The sequence below is a fragment of the Hyperoodon ampullatus genome, assembly GCF_949752795.1.
Source record: "Hyperoodon ampullatus genome assembly, chromosome: X".
In the NCBI taxonomy this organism is placed as follows: domain Eukaryota; kingdom Metazoa; phylum Chordata; class Mammalia; order Artiodactyla; family Ziphiidae; genus Hyperoodon; species Hyperoodon ampullatus.
In genome coordinates this window covers 100,012,316-100,035,701 of record NC_136913.1, presented here as the reverse complement: position 1 = coordinate 100,035,701, position 23,386 = coordinate 100,012,316, and positions in this window count along the sequence as shown.

Sequence of the window (23,386 nt, the reverse complement as noted above, 5' to 3'; positions counted from 1 at the left end):
ATAAGAATATGAGCAAACAGGCACAGTTCCACAGCATGTAGTTGGGTCTATGAGGTGGTAGGAATTGTGGGAGTTCTTTTCTATTTTACATTTTCTTTCAGGTGAGGGTAACAATGGGAGGAGGAAATGTTCAAAGTTTGAGGAGATTAGAAACATGAAATAGTAATTTATGAGAGTGGGAGAATAAATGGACTAGGAAAATGTAGTATGATTCTTGAACAGCATTAAGGGTCTATTTGAAGTGGGTGTCTTTTTCCTCCATCTACATTCAGCAGCAGGGATGCAGATGTGGAATGGGCAGAAAGTTAGATTTAACTGGAGTTGGGACTTTTCCAAGTGTGTAAGATGAAACAAGGGGTAGTTGAGCTTGAATGTGAGAGCGTGATTATAATGACTGGCCACTGTGATGGATAATTTGGGAAGTGGGACTATGAGGCAGTTGATGGGATGTGAAGGTTGAAAGGCTGCCTCTGACTTGGGGTAGACAACAAACTTGACAGAGCACGGTACACTTAATGCCTGAGACCCATATTATTAATAAAAATTATATTATTAAAGACAAATGGATGAATTCCCACAGTGACTACTTTGCCTATAACGACACTTACTTGAAAATATAAGTTCTGGCATGTGTGTTGAAAAAAAAATCTAGTCACATTACTAAAGTAATGTACTAGTCTCACCTCATTTATTCATTACTTTACCTCTGAAGGGCTTTAGGTGCTGAACAAGAATCTGTCAAACACTAAACATGCCTCAGAGGTTGTAAGTCCTAGAAGAATGAGGGTTTGAGTGAAAGCAGATGAAAGTCTAGAGATAGTAGGAAAGGGGATGAAGAGAAAGGTGGACTAGAAAGGAAGCAGCAGTCCTCGAAGATAAAAATGCCATTGGCAAATCAAACTAGGCAAGAAAAAATACATTAAAAAAACTAAGAGGATGAACAAGAATAATAAGGGGCCAGTGCAGAAAGAAGCATGAAAGATATGGCAAGTATGGTAAAAGGATACAACAATATTACTGAGATTCTTCAGTGATGCTTCTGATAAAGTTGAATTTTCTTATAAATAAGGAATTTGAAAAGGATATTTGTTTAGTGCTTAGTACATGCCAAGCATTTTACACGCATTTATTTATATTACACTCTTGAGGTCTAAAAGATAGATACGATTATTATCCCCATTTAACAGATGAAGAAACAGAGGAATAGAGATGTTAAATCACTTACCTGAGTCCCACAGCTCATCTCTCTGATTTCAAAGCCAGCACCCCTTCCATCTTATCAAAACCATCGCCAGGTGATTGAGACACTTTATATAAAAGTGTCCTTTTAAAGAAATTCTTTGAATCCATATTTATTTTTAATTTGCACAATAATTTATAATTACCAAATAGAACAGTATGTTCGCAATTGTGTCCATAAAGATAAGTACAGTAACTGAAAGCCACAAAACAACTGAAAAGGTTGATGGGAAATCCAAACACAAGTGAAAATGTTCCTCTGAGTTCACGCATTTTAGTGCGCATCAAACTCCACTAATTACTTCTATTTGTGTATATTATTCTTTATCTATGTTAATTAATTTCATCTGGATGGATCCTTTAATTTTATTTCATTTTCTATGTGGCCTTCTCCATAGATTTTAACATATCATTCATTGGCTGCTGCTCTGGGGTTGGATATCTACCAGTCAGCATGCAGGACCTCCCACCCTCTTCTCCCACATCATACCCTTCAATTTATTTTTCCAGATTGTAAAAGTTTACTGAATGGTCAAAAAGCCAGCCATTTGGGCCTCCCTGGTGGCGCAGTGGTTGAGAGTCCGCCTGCTGATGCAGGGGATACGGGTTCGTGCCCCGGTCTGGGAGGATCCCATATGCCGCGGAGCGGCTGGGCCCGTGAGCCATGGCTGCTGAGCCTGCGCGTCCGGAGCCTGTGCTCCGCAACGGGAGAGGCCACAGCAGTGAGAGGCCCGCGTACCACAAAAAAAAAAAAAAAAAAAAAAAAAAAAAAAGCCAGCCATTTGATTATACTTGCTACTACATTATGCCATGTGAATGATATTTTAAAATAAAAAATGAATGATATCTGAAACATTACTAGAAAAGTAAATAGTCAATTTAAGGCATTTTAGATGAAAGCTAATTTCAAAAATCTATACAAAAGTAACATTGTTTTAAATGCAGCAAGTTTACCTTCCACAGATTTTAGCCAAAAGTTTGTTTTCCTCCTTATAGAAGGGGAATTAGGTCTTAAAGATGTAGGAGACAAATCAAGTGTAAAGACTTTTATTGTTTCATTTTTTTCTGACAAGTTATTTTGTGATATACAGATTAAATGGAATTAGTATTTCCCTGGTCAGAGTGCTACAAGTCAGGTCATCCTGATACAAGTCTTAACCATAGGAATCAGAGCATAAACGTATTTTGTCTGAGGCAAGTTCAAGAACAGAAGAAAAGATGATGAAAAGGCATCGAGATCTATTACTTCACCCCTGTGTGGCATGTCGACATGTTTCAATCCCAGACAAAGGTCTGTGGATGCCCTTCTTTAGCATCTGTTGACTGGATTTCACAACAGAAAGTGGGGCATGACACACAGCCTAATGATTTTCCCTGTTGCAGACCATGCAAGGAAAAGCACTAGGTCACTTAAACATTTAAGCCAAGCAACAAACTATTCACTAATAAGTTAGAAAGGTCAAAGCAAGCTTCTTCAAAGCAATTCACTGGAAGAATAAAGACCCCAATATTCCTAACTTAAGGAATGAAAAAATAACCCCCCATATCATTTACAACTTATCAATTATAAACATCTACATATATCATTTAGAATTACAAATACACAGAACAAGGAGATCACTTTTACTGTATCATCTCATCATTCTTTGGATAAATGCTAAAGGATTTGTTGGCTCTTTTCCACATTAGGGTACTTAGTATTCAAAATAACCAAAAAATAATGTAGAAAAAGGCCCATACACAGAATGCCACCAGGATGGGGATATAAATCCTTCTTTGACCGCCTCAAATAGGGAATATAAAGACCTCACACAGGTGAGAAAATTGTAAAAAGTGGAAGCCTTATGCCTTAGTTCAAGCTGCCATAACAAAGTGCCATAGACTTGGTGGCTTAAACAACAGAAAATTTTTTCTCATTGTTCTGGAGGCTGGGAAGTCTACCATCAAGATACTGGCAAGGTAGGTTTGGTTCTGAGGCCTCTCCTCTTGGTCTGTAGGTGGCTACCCTCTCACTGTGTGCTCACATGACCTCTTTCTGTAAGAGTGGTATGGTGGAAGGGAGAGCAAGTTCTCTGGTGTCTCTTCTTATAAGGGAACTAATCCCATCAGACCAGGGCCCTACCCTCATGACCTCATCTAACCCTAATTACCTCCTAAAAGCCCCATCTCTAAATACCATTACAGTGGGGGTTAGGGCTTCAACATATGAGTTTTTAGGGGACACAAATATTCGGTCCAGGATACTTTACAAACATATATTACATGCCTTTCAATGCCAGTGCTCATGAAGCTATTTGTTTTCTCCTGGGTACTAGGTGTGTAAATCAGATGCGCTGTCATAGGAGAGGTGATGGGGCCTTGGTTACGGCTTCACTGTTTACTCAGCTAAGCTTCCCATTAGTTTGGTGTATTAGTCAAGATTCTCCAGAGAAAAAGAACCAATAGGATATATATAGATATACAGAACAAGATTTATTATGAGGAATTGGCTCACGTGATTATGGAGACTGAGAAGTCCCACAGTCTGCTGTCTACAAGCCAGAGACCGAGAAAAGCCGGTGGTGTAATTCAGTCTGAGTCTGAAGGCTTGAGAACCAGGTGAGCTGACGGTGTAATTATTAGTCTGAGAGCAGAAGACCCATATTTCAGCTTATGTAATCAGGCAGAGATGGGGCAAATTCTTCTTTCCTATGTCTTTTGTTTTATTTAGGCCCTCAACAGATTGGATGATGCCCACCCACGTTAGGGAGGGCAATCTGCTTTACTCATCCTATCAGTTCAAAGGCTAATCTCACCTGGAAACATCCTCACAGACACACCCAGAAACAATGTTTAACCAGATATCTGGGTACCCGGCAACCCCATCAAGTTGACACATAAAATTAACCATCACGTTTGGTTATTAGAGATAAGGCGAGGAAAATATTTGTCTATTGGTTGTTGACAGCTGGCATTGTATCTTATTGGTCAGTGTCCACGCTGTACAACTTGTTAAATATTTTGAGTATCACTACTGGTTATACATATTTTCTTATTAAATAAAATATATTCTTCATTAAAGCATATAACTAAATCAAGGCATAAAGAAATAGAAAGATTTAAAAATAATTAGCCACTGTTCTCATTAATATTTAAATATTATTTTCTGACTTTTGATGTAACTCAAACTTTAAAAGAACGAAGTGACCTTGAATATTGAAAGTTAGAGTTTGAGTTCCTATGATTTGAGTAAAACTTAAATTTTTTTATTGAGATGAAATTCACATAACATTAACCATTTTAAAGTGAACAGTTCAGAGGTTCACAATATGGTACACCCATTATCATTATCTAGTTCCAAAAGTTTTTCATCACCCCAAAAGGAAACCCCATACCCATGAAGCACTTGCTCCCAAATTCCCCTCCCCCAGCCCCTGGTTTCTGTCCATATGGATTTGCCTATTCTAGATATTTCATATAAACGGAATTATACAATATGTGACCTTTTGTGTCTGGTTCTTTTACTAAACAATGTTTTCAAGGTTCATCCAGGTTGTAGTATGTATCAGTACTTCATTCCTTTCTTAATGTCTGAATAATATTCCATTGTATGTATATATCATAATTCGTTTATTCATTTATTGATAGATACTTGAGCTGTTTTCACCTTTCAGCTATTTAGTTAGACTTCTAACAGTTCAATCCAGAATCAGACCCCAGTGTTATCTCCCCACCTTCCACATTATAAGCTTAACTACCCTAGAAAAAGGATTTTGACTGCTTCATGTATCTTGTGGTACTTGGCTCTGTTTCCTGGACTGTTCAGTCTTTCCCTACGTGAAAGCTTAAGGAAGAATCTGCTCATTCACCCAGCCTCCACAATAGAAAAATTGATCAGTTCCTGCAACATCAACTGCTCCTTCACTTCCTTCACCTCCCTGCTGACCAGTTCTTTCCTAAACAGAGTGCCTTTCAGTCTCTTCTCTTGCTTTCCTGCTCTTCTCCATCTGTAATTGGCCATCCATGCACTGGCTCCTCTGTGAGTGATCTGACACATGTAAGAGTATTTCTTTTCTGATCTAGACCATCCTCTAAAAATAGTTTGATATTATAAAACTCAGCTACACCTAAGCATAACTTTAAAAAACACATTGAAAGAGAATTAAACATGAACCATGTTCCAGCTTTCCCTTCCTCTACTCCCCATCCCTGCTCCATCACCGTTGACTAGTCTTGCACGTACAGCTAAATTGATTTTGGCTGGGTGGCAAAAGAGTGTATCTTAGTTAAATAAACCAATTCCTACAGATGTTATTCCTCTGACATAACAGAATGCCTCAATCCAGATAAGCTGTTCATTTCTCCTCAAGAAGAGCCATGAGGATTGAGTACATGGTGAGAAATACAGGTCAATAAGATCAGATTGCCCCAAGGTGCTCTTCAAATCACACTATGTCAGCACCTGGCTTCTCTGGATCTCAGAAGGCCTGTACCGGTAGCCAGTATAAGAGCTACATCTTTCACACATCTGCTCAAAGCAAACTTATTTTTGGATGTTCCTCAGCCTTGAATTGCACTAAAGAAATACTGCCGTATTTCTTACAGAGTGCTGGTTTACCCAATAGACAGTCTGAGCACAAGCTTACAAACCTGGGACACAAAGGTTTTTCGGGGTGGGAGAATTTGGTCTTTATTACTCTACACAAAACATGAAGATAGTCATTATGGGAAAAATAGAATGTCTTAAGAGTGCTGTATACTTAGTTAACAGTACATAATTCATTATTTTTCAAGTTATCATGTAGTAAAACTGACTTTTTAATGTACAGTTCTATGAATCGTAGTATATCTTTTAAATTTTAAATTGTATATAAAGTGGAGGCACTGTAATCTTTTCAGGGCTAAATGCCTCTAAAGGGCTTAATCCAGCCCTGTACTCCAGAAATTTACGGGTTAAAATAAGTATGGAAGTTGGAGAACACTCAAGATACCTCTCTACCATCCTTCACTTTACGTTAAAAAAAAAGTTAGAAATTGAGCATTGAACTGTGAGCCTCCTTTTTCCTTCTTGTGTCACAAGGTAACCTATGGTAATAAGCCCATTACATGATCAATGAAAAAAGAAATAATTTCCACAATTTTCAAAGATAACTGGCTCTGAAATGTGCAAGATTTCCTATTTGTCTTTAATCTGAGAAAACTTTTTTAAAATGGTAGAGGTGAAAAAACATAGTTTTGGTGATGCAGTGATATCTTAACATATATCTTACTTGAAACCTTGTATCTTAAGTACTTATCACCTTATTTTTCAATTTCTATTTTAGTGTAGCAGTTTGTACATAGGGCTAAATTGATCTTATTTTTCAATGTTATTTTGACTTAGCACTTGAAATTAATGTTTACCAGCCTCCTGTGTTCCACATACCCTATAGCAAGTCTGTATTGAACACAGAATATTTATCCCAAGGTGGAATTTGAATTTGTGACTTCTACTTTGGAAAACTGCATTATATTCAATTTCATAAATATCTACAAAGTATCTATTATGTACAAGACATTGTTAGGCACTGAGACAGAGGTAAAGAGGAATAAGATGATATGTTCCTAAGCATATTGTATTTTATCATGTATCCCATTTATTATATTTGTTAGTTCATGTGTTTTTTTTCACCCCTTATGGCAGGAAATGTGCCTTATTTGACTTTGTATACAAGTGTTAAAATTATTTGTTGAACTATGGTTTTGGCTAACCCAGATTTAGATAGAACTATGTCACTCTGATCTGTAATACTGGAGATAGACCCTCATGGAACTTGACTGTGAGTCCAAGACTCTCAGTGGCTAGATCTGGCATCAAAAATCCCTACTACCATATTTCTACTACAAGTTTTACCAATGAAATCTTCTGATCAGATCTTTAGATTTGTTTGCTTATTTTCTTTTCCTTTTTGATATAAGGTTTCCTTTCCTTTTGTACTTGAGTGAATGAATGGACCTATAGTTGACTAGAACAAGTATGTTAGATACATTTAAAAAAAAACCCAAACTATAGTACAAGGTAGGGAACAGCAGGAGCACAGGTATTAAGGCAGAAAAACACAGGGAATAACCACCAAAGGGGAGTAGTCCAATTTGACCAGAGTAGAATATGGGATGCCAGAAGGGAGTAATGTAAGATAATGCAGGAAATATTTGTTCACTTAGGTACACACACAGTGGAGCTAATAATGGTGTTGCTGTCAATACCTGGCTGAGCTCTTGAGCTTTATTGATATAGATAAAGTCTTTGTTCCATGGCCCTAGATAGCATCCAGAATCTGCCAACTTTCTCTCCAAGGTGCTCCAGAGCAAGTGCATGGATTAATTCAGTTCATCACACCTACTCCATAAACAATAGGGAGTACCACTTAAAACAGTCCTACTGATTAAGTGACACAAGCCGCTTCAAGTGCAAGAGTATGCAGTTATATAGTACTACGTGAGGAAAATAAACTGAGGCTTGAGTCTGTTTAAATAACCAATAACCTCTGTGAGTCTAATTTTCCAAAAGAATAATTATGGCTGGTCTTTCTGGGATTCTTCTGAACAAAAGAAATTTAAATCTCTCTCCAGCCTTGCCAAAATAAGGGTGTTTGGATATTCTGACACCAATAATAGGCATTATACCAACCTTATGTCTTGTTACTAAAGAGGAACCAAGCTTAAATGACTGCATGTAGGATGAAATTGAAACACAAGTGAGTTAAATTGTGGAATGGCAAAAGTCATTTAGGGAATCAACTTTTCCAGAAGTCTTTAAAATTTGATTGTCATATGTTCAACTGTTTGAGATAGTTTATGTCTAGCACAGTCTGGAAGCAAAATTTCTATACAAGCTGATTGCATTTGAATATCTATTTTAATTCATTTATACATTCAATAAATATCAGCTGAGTACCCACTATATGGCAGTCCCTCTTCTAAGCTTCAGGGATAAGGAGTGAATAAAACCAAGTCCCTGCCCTCCTGGAGCTTGCAATCTGGTGAAGGATAGATAATAAATTAATCAATAAACAGGTATTCTATCATCACACAATGATAATTATTGGCAGGAAAGCTAAAGCAGGATGAGGTGATATAGAGTAAATGGGGGTAGATTTTATATCAGGGGCAGCCACTCTTAGGTGCTGATGTTTGAATAGACATTAATATAGCGAGGGAGTAAACTATGGGAAAGTCTAGGGGATGAGCATTCCAGACCACAAGGGCAGCAGATCTGAAGGTTCTAAGGTGAGAATGAGTTTGGCATGTTCTAGAAGCAGCAAGGAGAATGTGGCTGGAGTAGGGTGTTCAAAGCAGTGAGACCTGAGGTCAGAGAGGTGGACAGAATAAAAAAACATGTAGGGCCATATTGGCCCATGATTAGGATTTCAGATTTGATTCTAAAAGTGATTGGAAGCCATTGAAAATGTTGAACAGCAGGTTAGCATAATCTGATTTACAATTTAAAAGTCCTCTGCTTGCTTGTGTCTGTGTATAAGCTAAAATTGCCCTGATTCCTGATGAGTAGACATGGGCTCCTAAAAAGACCGAATCTTTTTATTTGGGGCAAAGTGAAATTTACCTTAAGTGCAGACCCCACGAAAACTCTGTAGTATTCCAGTTCTCTGGCTTTAGTGTTTCAGTTTTCATGTCTTCCTCTCTGGTGGACATGGTCCAAGGCCCCTCATCAGTGACTGGCTGAAAGTAGCCTACTCAGCTTTAAGGACACCAGCCCATTTTGTTTTTTTTTTTTTTTTTTTTTTTTTTTTAGGTATGTGGGCCTCTCACTGTTGTGGCCTCTCCCATTGCGGAGCACAGGCTCCGGACGCGCAGGCTCAACGGCCATGGCTCACGGGCCCAGCCTCTCCGCGGCATGTGGGATCTTCCCGGACCGGAGCACGAACCCGTGTCCCCTGCATCGGCAGGCGGACTCTCAACCACCGCGCCACCAGGGAAGCCCCAACCAGCCCATTTTGGAACTCAGTTGTCCTTGTCCCTAAGCCTGTGGGTAGGATAGATGTGTTACTATATCACTGTTAACCTAGTGGCATTCCATTACTTGGGCTCTCCAAAATAATAACTGGCCCAATAGTGAGGCTCCTGGTGTGCTGAGACTTGTCCTATTGCCTTGCTCTGACACCTCTGTGTCAAAGCATATTTGCAAATAACCCCCCAGGGAATGTGGTAAAAACCTCATTTTCTTCCAAAAGGATCAGCATATACCTGCATATGCTTATAACACAATTCAGAACTTAGAGTTCTCAAGTCACCATATTATTCTAGGAATAGCTTTCATTCTTTTTTTTTCCTCACATAGAGAAAAACTGAGAAGTGAAGTTCTTTACTACCAAATGGCAGAACCAGATATAGAACTGAGTAAGAGCTATCTGTGAAATGTATGAAACTACATCATTATATGTTGCTCTGTTGCTAAAGATACACTAATTTGCCATTTAAAATTTCCCTCTACTCAGTGGCCATACTATAAACCTTGCTGGCATTTATTTTGATTCCATTGTTAAAAAGAAGCTTGCCCCTACCACGTTTATTTGAAAATATATTTCAAGCCTGCAACTTATTGGGAAAAATATGGAGAGTGCTTTATTTTTGTTGTAGGCATAATAAAACTAAATAACCAAGACTAACATTAGTTTGAACTTTATCTTGGAGTATGTCCATGAAGAACAAAGAAAGCCAGACTAATCTTCTTGACTTTCTCTCCTCCAGATTCTTATATCAAAGACCCTTTGACACAATGTAAGTTATAGCTTTTGAATTACTTATTGTAGCATGACTCCATCTTGAAGTTTTGCATACTCAGAACAGAGATTTTGCCCCAATTCCTGTCTTCTGTCTGTTTTTTCAGCCACTATTTTACTTCATTCGGATTCCTTATCTTTCAAACCACATTATTTGGGAGGATGAGCTATGGGTTGAATCAGACTGTCAATTCTGATTTGGGAGGAAGTTTTATGAAACTCAGCAGTGCTGGAGCTCATTGCTCGGTATTCCAAGAAATATCATTGCTATGACTCTCAAAGTTTTCGAAACCTTACAAAGAATGTGGGACAGCTCATGTGTTTCAGCCATATTATTTCAGAGCAAATCTCCTAAGGGATTGGTAGACTCCTGCAAAGCTGACTTTGGCTGTACTAAGGTTTATTTAAGTAAAATAATGAAATAAAGGCAGCTAACTTCAGATTAGCCTCCACATGCCTTTGTTGTAATGCAAAGTCTACAATCACCCCAAATTCAAAATTTGGCAAACTTTCCAACAGAGGGTGCCACATTGCTGACTTCTATTATTTTGGAAAGGGAATACGCATGGGCAAGGTGAACAAGGAGGACTCTTCCTCTGCTCAGAAATTTTCTCCCAGGCAATCAACAAATGGAGTTAATATGGCCATCTTTTTAAATGAAAATATCCCACGGATAAGGTTAAATATATTGCCTTTGATTTTAGGTAGCCAGTGAGGGATTGGCACACTCTTTCTGTAAAGGTCCAGATAGTAAATATTTTAGTCTTTGTGGGCCATGTGGTCTCTGTCACAACTCCTCAACTCTTGCTTGTTGTAGTGTGAAAGCAGCCATAGCAACATATAGCTGAATGGGGATGGCTATGTTTCAATAAAACTTTACTTACAAAAACACAGCAGCCCAGGGACTTCCCTGGTGGCGCAGTGGATGAGAATCCGGCTGCCAGTGCAGGGGACAGGGGTTCGATCCCTGGTCCGGGCAGATCCCACATGCTGCGGAGCAGCTAAGCCTGTACACCACAACTCCTGAAGCCCGTGTGCCTAGAGCCTGTGCCCCACAACAAGAGAAGCCACCGCAGTGAGAAGCCCGCACATCGCAATGAAGAGTAGCCCCCGCTCGCCACAACTAGAGAAAGCCCACGCTCAGCAACGAAGACCCAATGCAGCCAAAAATAAATAAAATTTAATCTTTAAAAACAACCACAGCAAAACAAACAAAAAACCCCACAGCAGCCCAAATTTGACCCATGTGCCATAGTTTGCTGACCCCTAGGTTATAACAATTATAGTAGCGCATAGGTTTCTTTGCAGAATTATTTCAACACAAAGGACATCATGAAATTTTTGGACAACTGAGAGAATGCCTTGAGTTGGGTGGCTACTTTATAATTTGGCCATCTACTCTAGTGTCTTCATTCTACTAAGAGTCACCTCATCTGCTGCTTTTGGACTTGAGCTGATGTTTTATTCTGGCTAAAAGTGTAGAAACCGCTGATATTTTACATTACTCTCCTTCGCATAATTCCCTTAGAAATAGCAACATCTGGCATTTTTAAATAGCAATAGAATTTCTGGCTGTCTCACTTATAGCAAATTTCATAAAGCAACTAGTGACTTTAAAAGTGATTTTTATAGGAGAAGTTTAAAGTAGACTAAGTAGAATTTATTTCAATGTATCTATCTTACCCTAGTTATAATTTTGCATTTGGCCAAACATCACTTTACATTGTTTTGCTCTGTTCAAAGCCTTTCAGAACTCATCTAAATAGTTTTGTGCACGTATTAAGGCATGCATGTGTTTATTACTTTATATCATAATAACCATGTATAACTTATTCTGCATTTCCATTGTAACCTAGAGAGGGAATATCCTTCAATGAACACTTTCACATGTTTTCTCATTTAATATAATTTAATTATTTTTACAGATGAATCATGGGGAAGATAAAGTTACTTGCCCAAGGTCACCCAACTAGTTAAGATTGCAGCCATGCTTCACAAACAGGTCTGTCCAACTGCAGAGGCTCTGCTTTTTCCACTACATCACAATGCCTACAGGAAGCTACTTGTAATTCTTGGCAGGCTTTGTCTTTTCTTTTCTTTTTTTTTTTTTTTAAACCTGAGCTGTTTTCAAGTAAATCATAGAAGAACTGAGTAGCATAGTATTCAATTCTTTTCATTTATTTTGGAAGTACATATTTTCAAAAGGAGATATGGTAGATGGTTTTGTTTAAACAACCATGGTTCTATGACTTGAATATTTCCAAATAAGGGTGACTTCCAAAAATTATTTGCTTTCTTGGCAGTCTCCATACATTCTTTGTGAATGCAACTACATTTCCCATCTTCCTTGTTTAGCAAAAAAATCATATGTTAATAACATTTTTGAAAGGTGTGGCTTGGTGATATTCTTTTCAGATTTGAAATAACTAGACTTCCTGGCATCATAACTTCAAATTGTGGTGGAGCCATCTGATAATAAGTTGAACATTCTGAAACTGACTTTTGTTTGGGTATAGCTTTGTGTCACTCTGAATGTTGATATGAGTTAGGGGTAAAAGTTAATGCCAAAATCTTAAGATACAGATATGCAAGCTTTTTTATAAGTATGAGATAAATTCCCTTCTGTCAGAATGTGTCTTTCTTTTTTTCTTGGCCAGAGCAGAAAACATCAAAGTGAATCCTTGCATTATAAAAAAGTTTGGTTGAGAGAATTGACCCTTAAAGTTCTTCCAGCATGTATGACTCTCAGACCTCAATCACTGTTGTGCAAAAATATAATGATTTTTTAAAATAACATCTATATTTCAGACATTGAGCCCCAAGGGCTCAATGGTGGGGGACTGGTGGGAAAAAAACTAACCTCAGTCACTTCTTAGGGTCTTCTCCCCAAGACTGTCAACATCATACTGTCAACATCTTATGTGGTGCCCCGGTGTTGGGGGGAATTGGAGTGAGTAGCAGTGATGAGAGGACAAGCACACAGTTATTAGTTATTAATCAGAGGTCCATATAGATTAGTGCTGAGATGTTCCCTCTCCTGGCCTACGTAGTCCCTTCAAATCAGAGGTCCTTGGCTGCTGTCCCACTGCTCTTGGGGCTCAGAAATCTTTGCCAACTCTGCATACACACCTGCCTGCCAAGAAACACCTCACAGCCATTGCTTTCTAGGGTCTTAATGCTTTCCTGCTATAACTGCTGTGAAATGAAGTAAAAGATCCTTGATTCTATTCAAGAGTCTTATATTTTGTTTCCACTCTTCTCCCCCAGCTTGGAAGAATCCATTTCTAGTGTGAGGAAAAGCCTTCTCCCTTTCTATATTTTGAGGGTCCTCTCTGCCTGTGGAATTCCTTCCTCTATGAGCTTAGATTTTTTGAATGACTAAACTCACAAGTCCCTTCTGTCTTTTTTGCTGAGGTGCTCTAACTCTTTCCCGCAAGGCCAGGAGAACAGAGCCCGGTACCCACTTGGATGGAGGAAAAAGGAAGTGGAGAATATATTGAGAAAAACATTACGTAAAACCTCAGGATACTATCTTGTCACCTTATCCATTACAACCAATAAATTGCTTTTCTGTGAAGTTGTCTCAGTACCTAATGAACTCTGATTTGGAGTCCAGAAAGAACTGTGATATGTTGACTTAAATTAAAAAAAATCAGTGTAACCCTGTAAAAGCAAGTCCTTAAAAGCCCCAAAATGAAAAGTGGGGTCATGGTGCTGAAGAAAAGAATGCTCTTGTGAGAGTTTCAGCTTCTCATTTTCACCGGAGAACAGCTTCATGGAAGCCTCCTTTGCTTGCCAACCTCAGCAGCTGGGTTGTTCTCTCTCTTTTGGCTCTCCTCAAGCTCCCCCTTCCTGTGGATCCTTGCTGACAGTTCTGCAGCTCTAGGGAGCTACCAGCTCTCCTGAACTAGCTGTTTGGTTGCGGCCTGCAGCGCAACTAAGGGCCATGTCAACAAAGAGCCACAGAATCACTCATTTTCAGATGGATTTGGTTTTTTCTAATTATCATTGATACTGATTACAAAACAGTTGACTGGACCACAACAAAGTAAATCATTTGTCAGACAAGACCAGCAAAATGGCCAGACATGTACTGAAAAGAATGTGGCTCAGAAACGGAGACATGGGGAGGTTAAAGGGCTTGTCTATGTTCATACAGCAGCAAGTTCATGAATGGAAGAACGCGATCAAAAGCCACTTCTGTGGACTATGTTAAGTGCAGAGTTGTGATAACATTCAAATACACTGTGAAAGACTCAACAGCTGTTTAACTCTAATAAAACAGTAGCACTGATTGATAATACAGTGTCAGCACGGGCCTGACTGCCTTAGTGCCACCACATATAAACTGTGAAACCTGGGCCTTGTCATTTTTCCTCTCTGTGTCTCAGTTTCCTCATCTATATAATAGGGATAATAATAGTACCTACCTCATGGGGTTGTTAGGAAGCTTGAATGAATTAATATATGTAAAGCACTTGGGATAGTGCTTAGCTCATAGTAGGTATTATATATTAGTTGTCATTATGAAATTACCATTAGTTTGGGGAAATATCCCAGTGATATTTTCAGAGAAGATAAATGTGTATGTGAAGATTAAAGGACATCAAAACAAAGCCCGGTGGGACTTCCCTGGTGGTGCAGTGGTTGAGAATCTGCCTGCCAATGAAGGGGACACGGGTTCGATCCCTGTTCCGGGAAGATCCAACATGCCGTGGAGGAACTAAGCCCGTGCACCACAATTACTTAGCCTGTGCTCTAGAGCCCGTGAGCCACAACTACTGAGCCCGTGTGCCACAACTACTGAAGCCCACACGCCTAGAACCCGTGCCCTGCAGCAAGAGAAGCCACCGCAGTGAGAAGCCCATGCACCACAATGATGAGAAGCCCACGCACCACAACGAAGAGTAGCCCCCTCTCACTGCAACTAGAGAAAGCCCGCGCATAGCAATGCAGACCCAACACAGCCAAAAATAAGTTAATTAATTAAAACAAAAGAACAAAAACAAAGCCTGGTGGTTGCCAGAGGGGAGGGAGTTTGGGGGAGGAAAAAGGTGAGGGAGATTAAGAGGTACAGACTTCCAGTTGCAAAATAAATGTGTCACGGGTATGAAATGTACAGTGTGGGGAATATAGTCAATAATTATGGAATACCTTTGGATGGTGACATATTATAACTAGACTTATCCTGGTTATCAGTTTGAAATGTATAGAAATATTGAATCACTATGTTGAGTAACAGGAACTAACAGTGTTAATTATACTCCAAAAACAAACAAACAAATCCATAGAAAAAGAGATCAGATTTGTGGTTACCAGAGGCAGGGTGTGGAGGGAGGGGGAATCGGATGAAGCAAAAGGTACAAACTCCCAGTTATAAGTAAGTACGAGGGATGTAATGTACAGCATGATGAAGATAATTAACATGGCTCTCTGTTATACATGAAAGTTGCTAAGAGATTAAATCCTAAGAGTTCTCATCACAAGGAAAAAATTTTCTCTATTTTTAAAATTTTGTATCTATGAGATGATGGATGTTTACTAAACTTATTATGATAATCATTTCATGATGTATGTAAGTCACCTCATGGTCACAAGGTGGCTGCTCCACATCTAACCTCACAAGCATGCTCCAGGACAGAAAAAGAAAAAGGGAATAGCAAGGGGAACCTCCTACTGCCTATTTCAAGCAAGCAAAATGTTGCCAGAACCTCCAGTGAACTTTTCCTTATATCTCATTCATCCAGACTGTCACATGGATACACTTAACTTTAAGCAACACTGGGAAACATTGGTTTTCAGCTGGAAACACTGCTATATTGGACAGGATTGGATTTCTTTAATAAGGAAGATGGGGAAAATGCATATTTAATCACCAGCAGGATGTGTTATATCTATCCTAATATAGCAAAATATAGCAAAAAAAACCAAAATAAAAACATTATAAAAGCTTGAAAAATGAAATACACCTAACTGTACTGACATATAGGGACTTCCGCTGGTGTAAAGATGCCTAACACGCTGAAGAATGCAAGATAACATTTTATGCATAAGAAGCTACTGTTGGGGTGGTTCTGGGAAAAAAAAATGTTTCAACTAAAAACACAACTTTTAGCATTTCTGCCAAACTAGTTTTTTTCTTTTCTTTTCTTTCTTTCTTTATTTATTTATTTAGCCCTTTGTAAGGCAACAAAGTAAAACAAGGAGCTTCTGCTACCAAGACTGGACATTCTCCTTTTGGCAGCTCTCTTTGTACTTCTGATTTATGTGGTTTGTTTAATTAAAAATATGAAGAATTTTCCTTCTCAAATTCTTTCCCACATTCTGATTCCCAATATCTGGGCCCCAAGGATTTCTCTATCTGCTTTTTCTAATCTCCCAGAGCAATCTAAAAGAGGCCACCTTAACTTCTTCGTCCTCTAATGCTAGCCTGCCATGTGACAGTGAGGAAAAAGTCTATTGTTTCTGTTTCTGTTTTCTTCTCTGGCTACCTTGGGATCAGATCTGAAAATTATCAATATACATGCAAAGTGCTTGGTAAATCATTGAAGATATGGGCAATGAAGCGTAAACTGTCCTAACGTTATAGCTGTACACATTCTTTTGGAAATCATCTCGGGGATTCTGGGGCTGAAGTCAGTACTGAAATGGTTTGCCTTTAGATTCAATAATAGGAATGAAAATTTCACAATATGGAGTGGAAACACCAGCCAGGTGGATGCTTCTCTTTCCCTCCTGCAGGGCATGCCCGAGGACCTGCTCTTCTTCTACGACCACCTCAGAAAGGTCACTGGGGTCATTGGAATGGAGCTTCTCTACTGCTACCACTGGTACATGGCCACACACTTCATCCTCCAGGCCACCATCTAGACCCACTGCATCTGGAAGAAAAGGTCCTCCCACACTGGGTAACCTTCACCAATTGGAACGCAGCCAAGCAGGGGTACCAGGCTGTATGGTTGGTGGACTCACAGCCACCAACTGATTCAAGGTTGTTGTGTTTTGTGACATCAGTGAGAACAAGACTGAGAAGGGCTTCTACTGCTAGGGGACTCTCAGGAAAAGTCCAAGCCTGGGGTTCTTATCTTACCGCCCTTCGTCATCTGCGTGAAGCTGGACCTGCGGTGGGGGGAGGTCAGGGGGAGGAGCGCATGTGGACAACCTGACAACCTGAGGCCCCTGCATCAGCAGGAGGGTGGGAACTTCCTTTACTTCAGGGGACAGACCCATGGCAGCCACTCCCAGGCAAGGATCCAGACACCACTCTGTGATGCATCTCACCTCCCTGCTGTCTGTTCAGGAGTTTTTTGTAACTTCTAGGTGTGATGCACCACTCCACAACCTTCACCTTCTGAAGTGCTCTGGCTTCCTGGAACTGAACTGGCGGGTACGACAGTGGAAATCTTGTGTGTGCAGTCCTGCAGGAGATGAGCCTTGTCCAGCATGGTGGTAGATGTCAGGGGCTGACCCTGGACACAAGCTGCCTGGTCGTCTTGGACCTCACACCCAGGCTGCATGACCTCAGCCAGTCTCCACTAGTTTTACTCATTTAAAATGGAAAATTGCCTGTTTATTTCAGGAGGGAGGCATGTTTTCAGCCTTGAATGAAATAAAAGTTAATCTATAAAGTTTAAAAAAACTAATGTAGTTTAGTAAAATTGGCTTCTCAACCTTTAAAAATGTTTTTTTTTTTTTTTTCGGTATGCGGGCCTCTCACTGTCGTGGCCTCTCCCATTGCGGAGCACAGGCTCCAGACGCGCAGGCTCAGCAGCCATGGCTCACGGGCCCAGCCGCTCCGTGGCATGTGGGATCCTCCCGGACCGGGGCATGAACTCGTGTCTCCTGCATTGGCAGGCGGACTCTCAACAACTGTGCCACCAGGGAAGCCCTAAAAATGTATTTCGTGAAACTTTTCACCCATTGAAACCTAGCAATCTCCATTTTATGTTTCCTAAAAGAACAGCACTATGAATGTTTTCATAGATTGTCAAACAAATAGGAGACCAGTTTATGGCAGCATTCAGAAACCAGGGCAAGCCAAGCAGTGAAATCGCATCCTGTGTCATTTGGGATGCTGGTATACCTGACTTGTTAAACCAAGCTGCACAACTGTTCTCGTAAGCTCCTTACTGGCTTTTGAGTAACCATCTTCCTTCTTACTCCATGTTGCTTTCTGACATGTTTGAATAATTATCTTTTTCAGACATTTGGACAAAGGAGAAAATGCCTTGGCTCCACTATCAGTTCCCTTCATAGCACTGAACATGTGATCACTCTAGAGTCTTGGTTCTCCTTTTCTCCCTGAGGACATAGGTATTGAAAAGAGAATTGGCTCAAGCTAGCTGGTTGCTAATGTGATATGATTAGCAAGACAGGTTGGGTATGATGTTGTGGCTGTGTGGCCACAGAATTTTGATTTATTCCACAGGCTCTTTTGCTATTTTATTACTTTCCCCACTCAGGTCCATTTTTTTTAACTTGTGAGAAAAAAATGTTACAGTTAGGTTATGGCTCTATGGCACTACTACATTAGCCATTTTCTATTCAATTTTAATTTTTGACTGTCATAAAGTCTAAGCTTTAAAGCACTGATATGAATCATTCCGAGTTGTTTTGCTCCTTAAGACAATATAATAGCCAGGCCTGAAAGTTCCCAGTCTGGTTATGAATGTAATTCAACCAGCCAGGCAGTGATCCAGTCCATTGCTCAGCCATCGAACCCCAACAAAAAGGTAGTTTCGTCAGTTACAGCAATCTTGTCTAAAGGTTTATAATTTGACTAATGCTCTTTTAACAGACTAGTTTTCCAGAGTGCATCTGGAAAGTGTGTCTGGAAAATGGAGATGCTATGGAAAATAGAGAAATAAAAGTAGGGAAGAGGGGGATCATCTTTAGATGTGTTCACCATGTCTCCCTCCAGTTCTGTTTTTAGCATTTGACTACACTGTCTGTTCAAAGTCCAGATAAATTTTTGCTTCCCACAGATCATCATTCTTTCCATTCATCCCCAAACCATTCATCATCATCTCCAAAGCATGTTCTGACTTATGCCGCACTTTGAAAGGATACACCCAAGGTTGGACATGAAATATTATCAGACACTAGGACTACAAAAATTAAATGTTTAGCTTTGTTCATGGATGCTCCCCAAGTTTGGTATGTACATTCATGCTTCTGCCACATGCCATCCTATACCTTTTGTATAAAATACCCCTTGATTCCCTCTCACAACTGGTTCATTCTTCAAGGTCCTTTACCAGTCAAATCAAGTGTCACTTCTTCTAGAATGTCTTCCTTCACCTATCCCCATAGGTAATCAATAATTCAATAACAAATTCCATTTTTCAGTACTTCCTATAGACAGAAAATATACTTTTTTGAAGTCTTTACCCTTCATGACTATCCCTAAGTCATTATTTAACTCTCACAACTATATTATGGGGTGGATATTACCCAATCAATGGAAGAGGAAACTGCAATGTAAAGAGGTGAAGTGACATTCTTAAGGCTACACAGCTAGTACATGGTAGAGGCAAGATTTGAACCCCAGTTCTGTGGTCTATATTCTAAGCCACTATAGCATTGTTTCCCAAAGACTGACACATAAACCACTGCTGAGAGATGATTTGAGATAGAAAATGATATAAAGATATTCTGCACTATTTATTCATTTTTTGTAAAACATACAGAGAATAAGAAAACAAATCAATTCTCAGCATTTTGCCATATTTGCTTCATATTTTTATTTTGAAGGAATAAAACATTATATATATACAGTTGAAGACCTGTTTATTGCCCTCCCAGATCTCATTCTTCAACCCTCCTCAGAGGTAACCACCATCCTAAATTTAGTGGTTACCATTCTGTTGCAAGTTTTTTAACAACTACTGATAAGAACACATTTATCAATAAATATGTAGTGTTGTTTTGCTTGTGTTCAAACTTTATATACATAGCACACCATATGTATTATTTTGCAGCTTGTTTTGTTCACTCAACATTGTTCTTGATATTTATTTTTTTGATACACGTGGTTTTTGTTCCTGCATTTTAAATATTATAGACCAACCCATTATATCAATGTCAGATTTATTTATACATGCTCCTCTTGACTGACATATAAATTACTTCCACTGTTTGATATTACAAATAATGCTGCACTTAGTGTTCACGTGCATGTCTCATTGTGTACATGTACTGGATTTTCTCTAGGATACAAACCAAAAAGCCGAATTTCTAGGTCATAGTATAGGTATCTTCAACTTTAAAAAATATTACAAAGTTGCTCTCCAAAATGTATCAATTTACACATCCATCAGCAGTTTATGAGTTCCCTTTTCTCAAAATCATCAACAGACTTCTTAGTTTTTGCCAACCTTGCAAGTGGGAAATTTTATTTCATAGGGTTTTTTTATTTGCATTTCCTGATATTAGTAAGATTGAAGATCTTTTCATAGATTTATTGGCCATTTGGATTTCTTCATTTGTGACTTGCCCATTTTCCCTTTTAGAAATTATTTTTAAAACTTCTGTCTAGGAAAATTCATTCTTCTTTTTCTTTTTTTTTCTTTTTTTTTTTTTTTTTTTTTGCGATGCGCGGGCCTCTCACTGTTGTGGCCTCTCCCGTTGCGGAGCACAGGCTCCGGACACGCAGGTTCAGCGGCCATGGCTTACGGGCCCAGTCGCTCCATGGCATGTGGGATCTTCCTGGACCCGTGTCCCCTGCATCGGCAGGCGGGCTCTCAACCACTGCGCCACCAGGGAAGCCCAAAATTCATCCTTTTTTATGTGCAGTTTAATCAGTTTTGACAAATGCATGGAGTTGCATAATCAACATCAAAAAAGAAGATATGGGACATGATCCCCCTTTGTAGTCAATCCCCCTCTGTATCCACGATCCCCGTTAACTTATCTTCCATACCAATAGTTTTGTCTTATCCAGAATGTCATATAAATGGAACTATACCGTATGTAGATCTTTGATGTTTGGCTTCTTTCACTAAGCATAATGTGTTTAAGATTCATTCATGTTGTTCCTTTCTGTTGCTGAGTGGCATTCCATTATATGAATGTACTACAGTGTGTTTCTCCATTTACCAGTTGAAGGATTGTTTCTAAATTTGGGCAATTATGAATAAAACTGCTATGAAAATTTTCCATATAGGTTTTTGTGAGGCATCCTCACCAGCACTCGGCATTATCAGAGATTTTTTTGAGGTTGGCCATTAGAATATAGAGGTACCTCACTGTGGTTTCAATTTGCATTCAACTAATTATTAATAATGTTGAGCACCTTTTCATGTGCATATTTGTTACCCATACATCTTCTTTGGTGAAGCATCTGTTCAAATTTTGTCCATTTTACAAACTGGGTCATTTGTTTCCTTATTGTTGATAAAATAATACTGTTAATACATTATCAGAAATATGATTTGCAATATTTTCTTCCAGTCTGTGGTGAGCTCCCCTTCCCATCTCTGATCTTCCTATCAGTGAAGAAGTTTTAAGCACCTGCATGTTAATTGGCAAGATGGCATTAAATCACCTTCTCAGTTAAATTTTCCTCACACTGGGCAGGATCCAACTTTTTATGATTAAAACCAAAGGATGTCAACAAGTCAGAGTTTTCTTTTTTGCTTAAAATTTCTCTGTTTTAATATTTTTAAGCTTTTTATTTTGGAATAATTAACATCCTGAATAACTGTACTATAACGTCAAACCCAGAAACTGACAATGGTACAATCCACAGAGCTTATTAAGATTTCACCACTTTTCCATGCACTCATTTGTGTGTCTGTGTGTGTGTGTAGACCTATGCAACTATATCCCACATGTGGACTTGCACGACTACTACCGCAGTCAAGATACAGAACTGTTCCCAGAGCCCTCTCGTGGGATCCCTTTATACCCATATCTACCACTCTCTTAACTTCTATCCCTAACCCCTAGAAATCACTAATCTGGCCTCAATTTCTAATTTTGTGATCTTGATATTATTATTTAAATGTATTCACCTGGAGATTTATTCAGGTTGTTGAGGGTATCGATAGTTCATTCCTTTTTACTGCTGAGTGTCATCTTGTGGCATGGATGCACCACAGCTTAACCATTCACCTGTTGAAGGACATCTAGATTGTTTCCAGTTTTTAGCTATTATGAAGAAAGCTGCTATGAATATTAATGCACAGGTTTTTGTGTGCACGTAAGTTTTCATTTCTCTGGAAAAAATGACAGTTCAGTTGGGTTTCTTTTCTTATACATTAGTATTAAAACTTAGCAAATATTTTTCTGAAATACTTCACATAAACAATTTTTCTCCTTTAGTCTATTAATATGGAGAATTACATCGATATATTTTCTGTTTTTAAACTATAGTAGAAAGGTAGGTTGCATCTATATTGTGTCACTGAGTAAGGAATTTGTGCTTTATAAAATGATATGGAACAATAAAATATTTATAAAGAAAAGTAATACTTTTATGTAGACAAATCTGGCCAAAGAGCGTAGGATTGATTGAAGTGGGGAGAGACAGAAAATAGATGATAGGGCCAGGTGAAAAAAATAATAATAATTTTATAATGAAAGGATTGGGGGCATGAGAACTAGGAGATTCCTGTTCTAATCCCATTTATGTCACTAGTTATATACACAACCTTCAGGAAGTCATTTACCTTTTCTTGACTTCAGTTACCTCATATGTAAGAGTGATTTGGCCTGGATCTGCAACATCATTATTGTTTTCAAACGTGCAACTCTATAATTCTAAACAATGAGGGAATGGTCAGGTTTTTCAGTGTGAAAGAAAAACAGAAGATGGATATGATCGGCGTCTTGAAGGTAAAAATCAATTTGGCGGGCTTCCCTGGTGGCGCAGTGGTTGAGAGTCCGCCTGCCGATGCAGGGGACACAGGTTCGTGCCCCGGTCCGGGAAGATCCCACATGCCGCGGAGCGGCTGGGCCCGTGAGCCATGGCTGCTGAGCCTGCGCGTCTGGAGCCTGTGCTCCGCAGCGGGAGAGGCCGCGGCAGTGAGAGGCCCGCGTACCACAAAAAAAAAAAAAAAAAAAATCAATTTGGCTCAGCCGCTGATTGAATGTAGAGCACAAGAAGAGTTGTCAAAAAGACTTCCAAACTTCAAAGCTAAGTGACAGAGAAAAGGCAATGCTATTAGTTCAATGGAAATGGAACTCAGCAAGATAAGGTCATTTTGGTGGAAGGACTTGGTAAGTTTAATTTTGGATATGTTTTGCCTGCGGACAAGGTAGGTGTGTTGTACAACACCAAGATATGGTAGTCTGTGTAAATGGCCCCTTCACTTCAGAAATTGTATAGTATACAGTCTGCATAGCCACACACAACAGTCTTAACTCTGGACATCCAGGTGGAAATG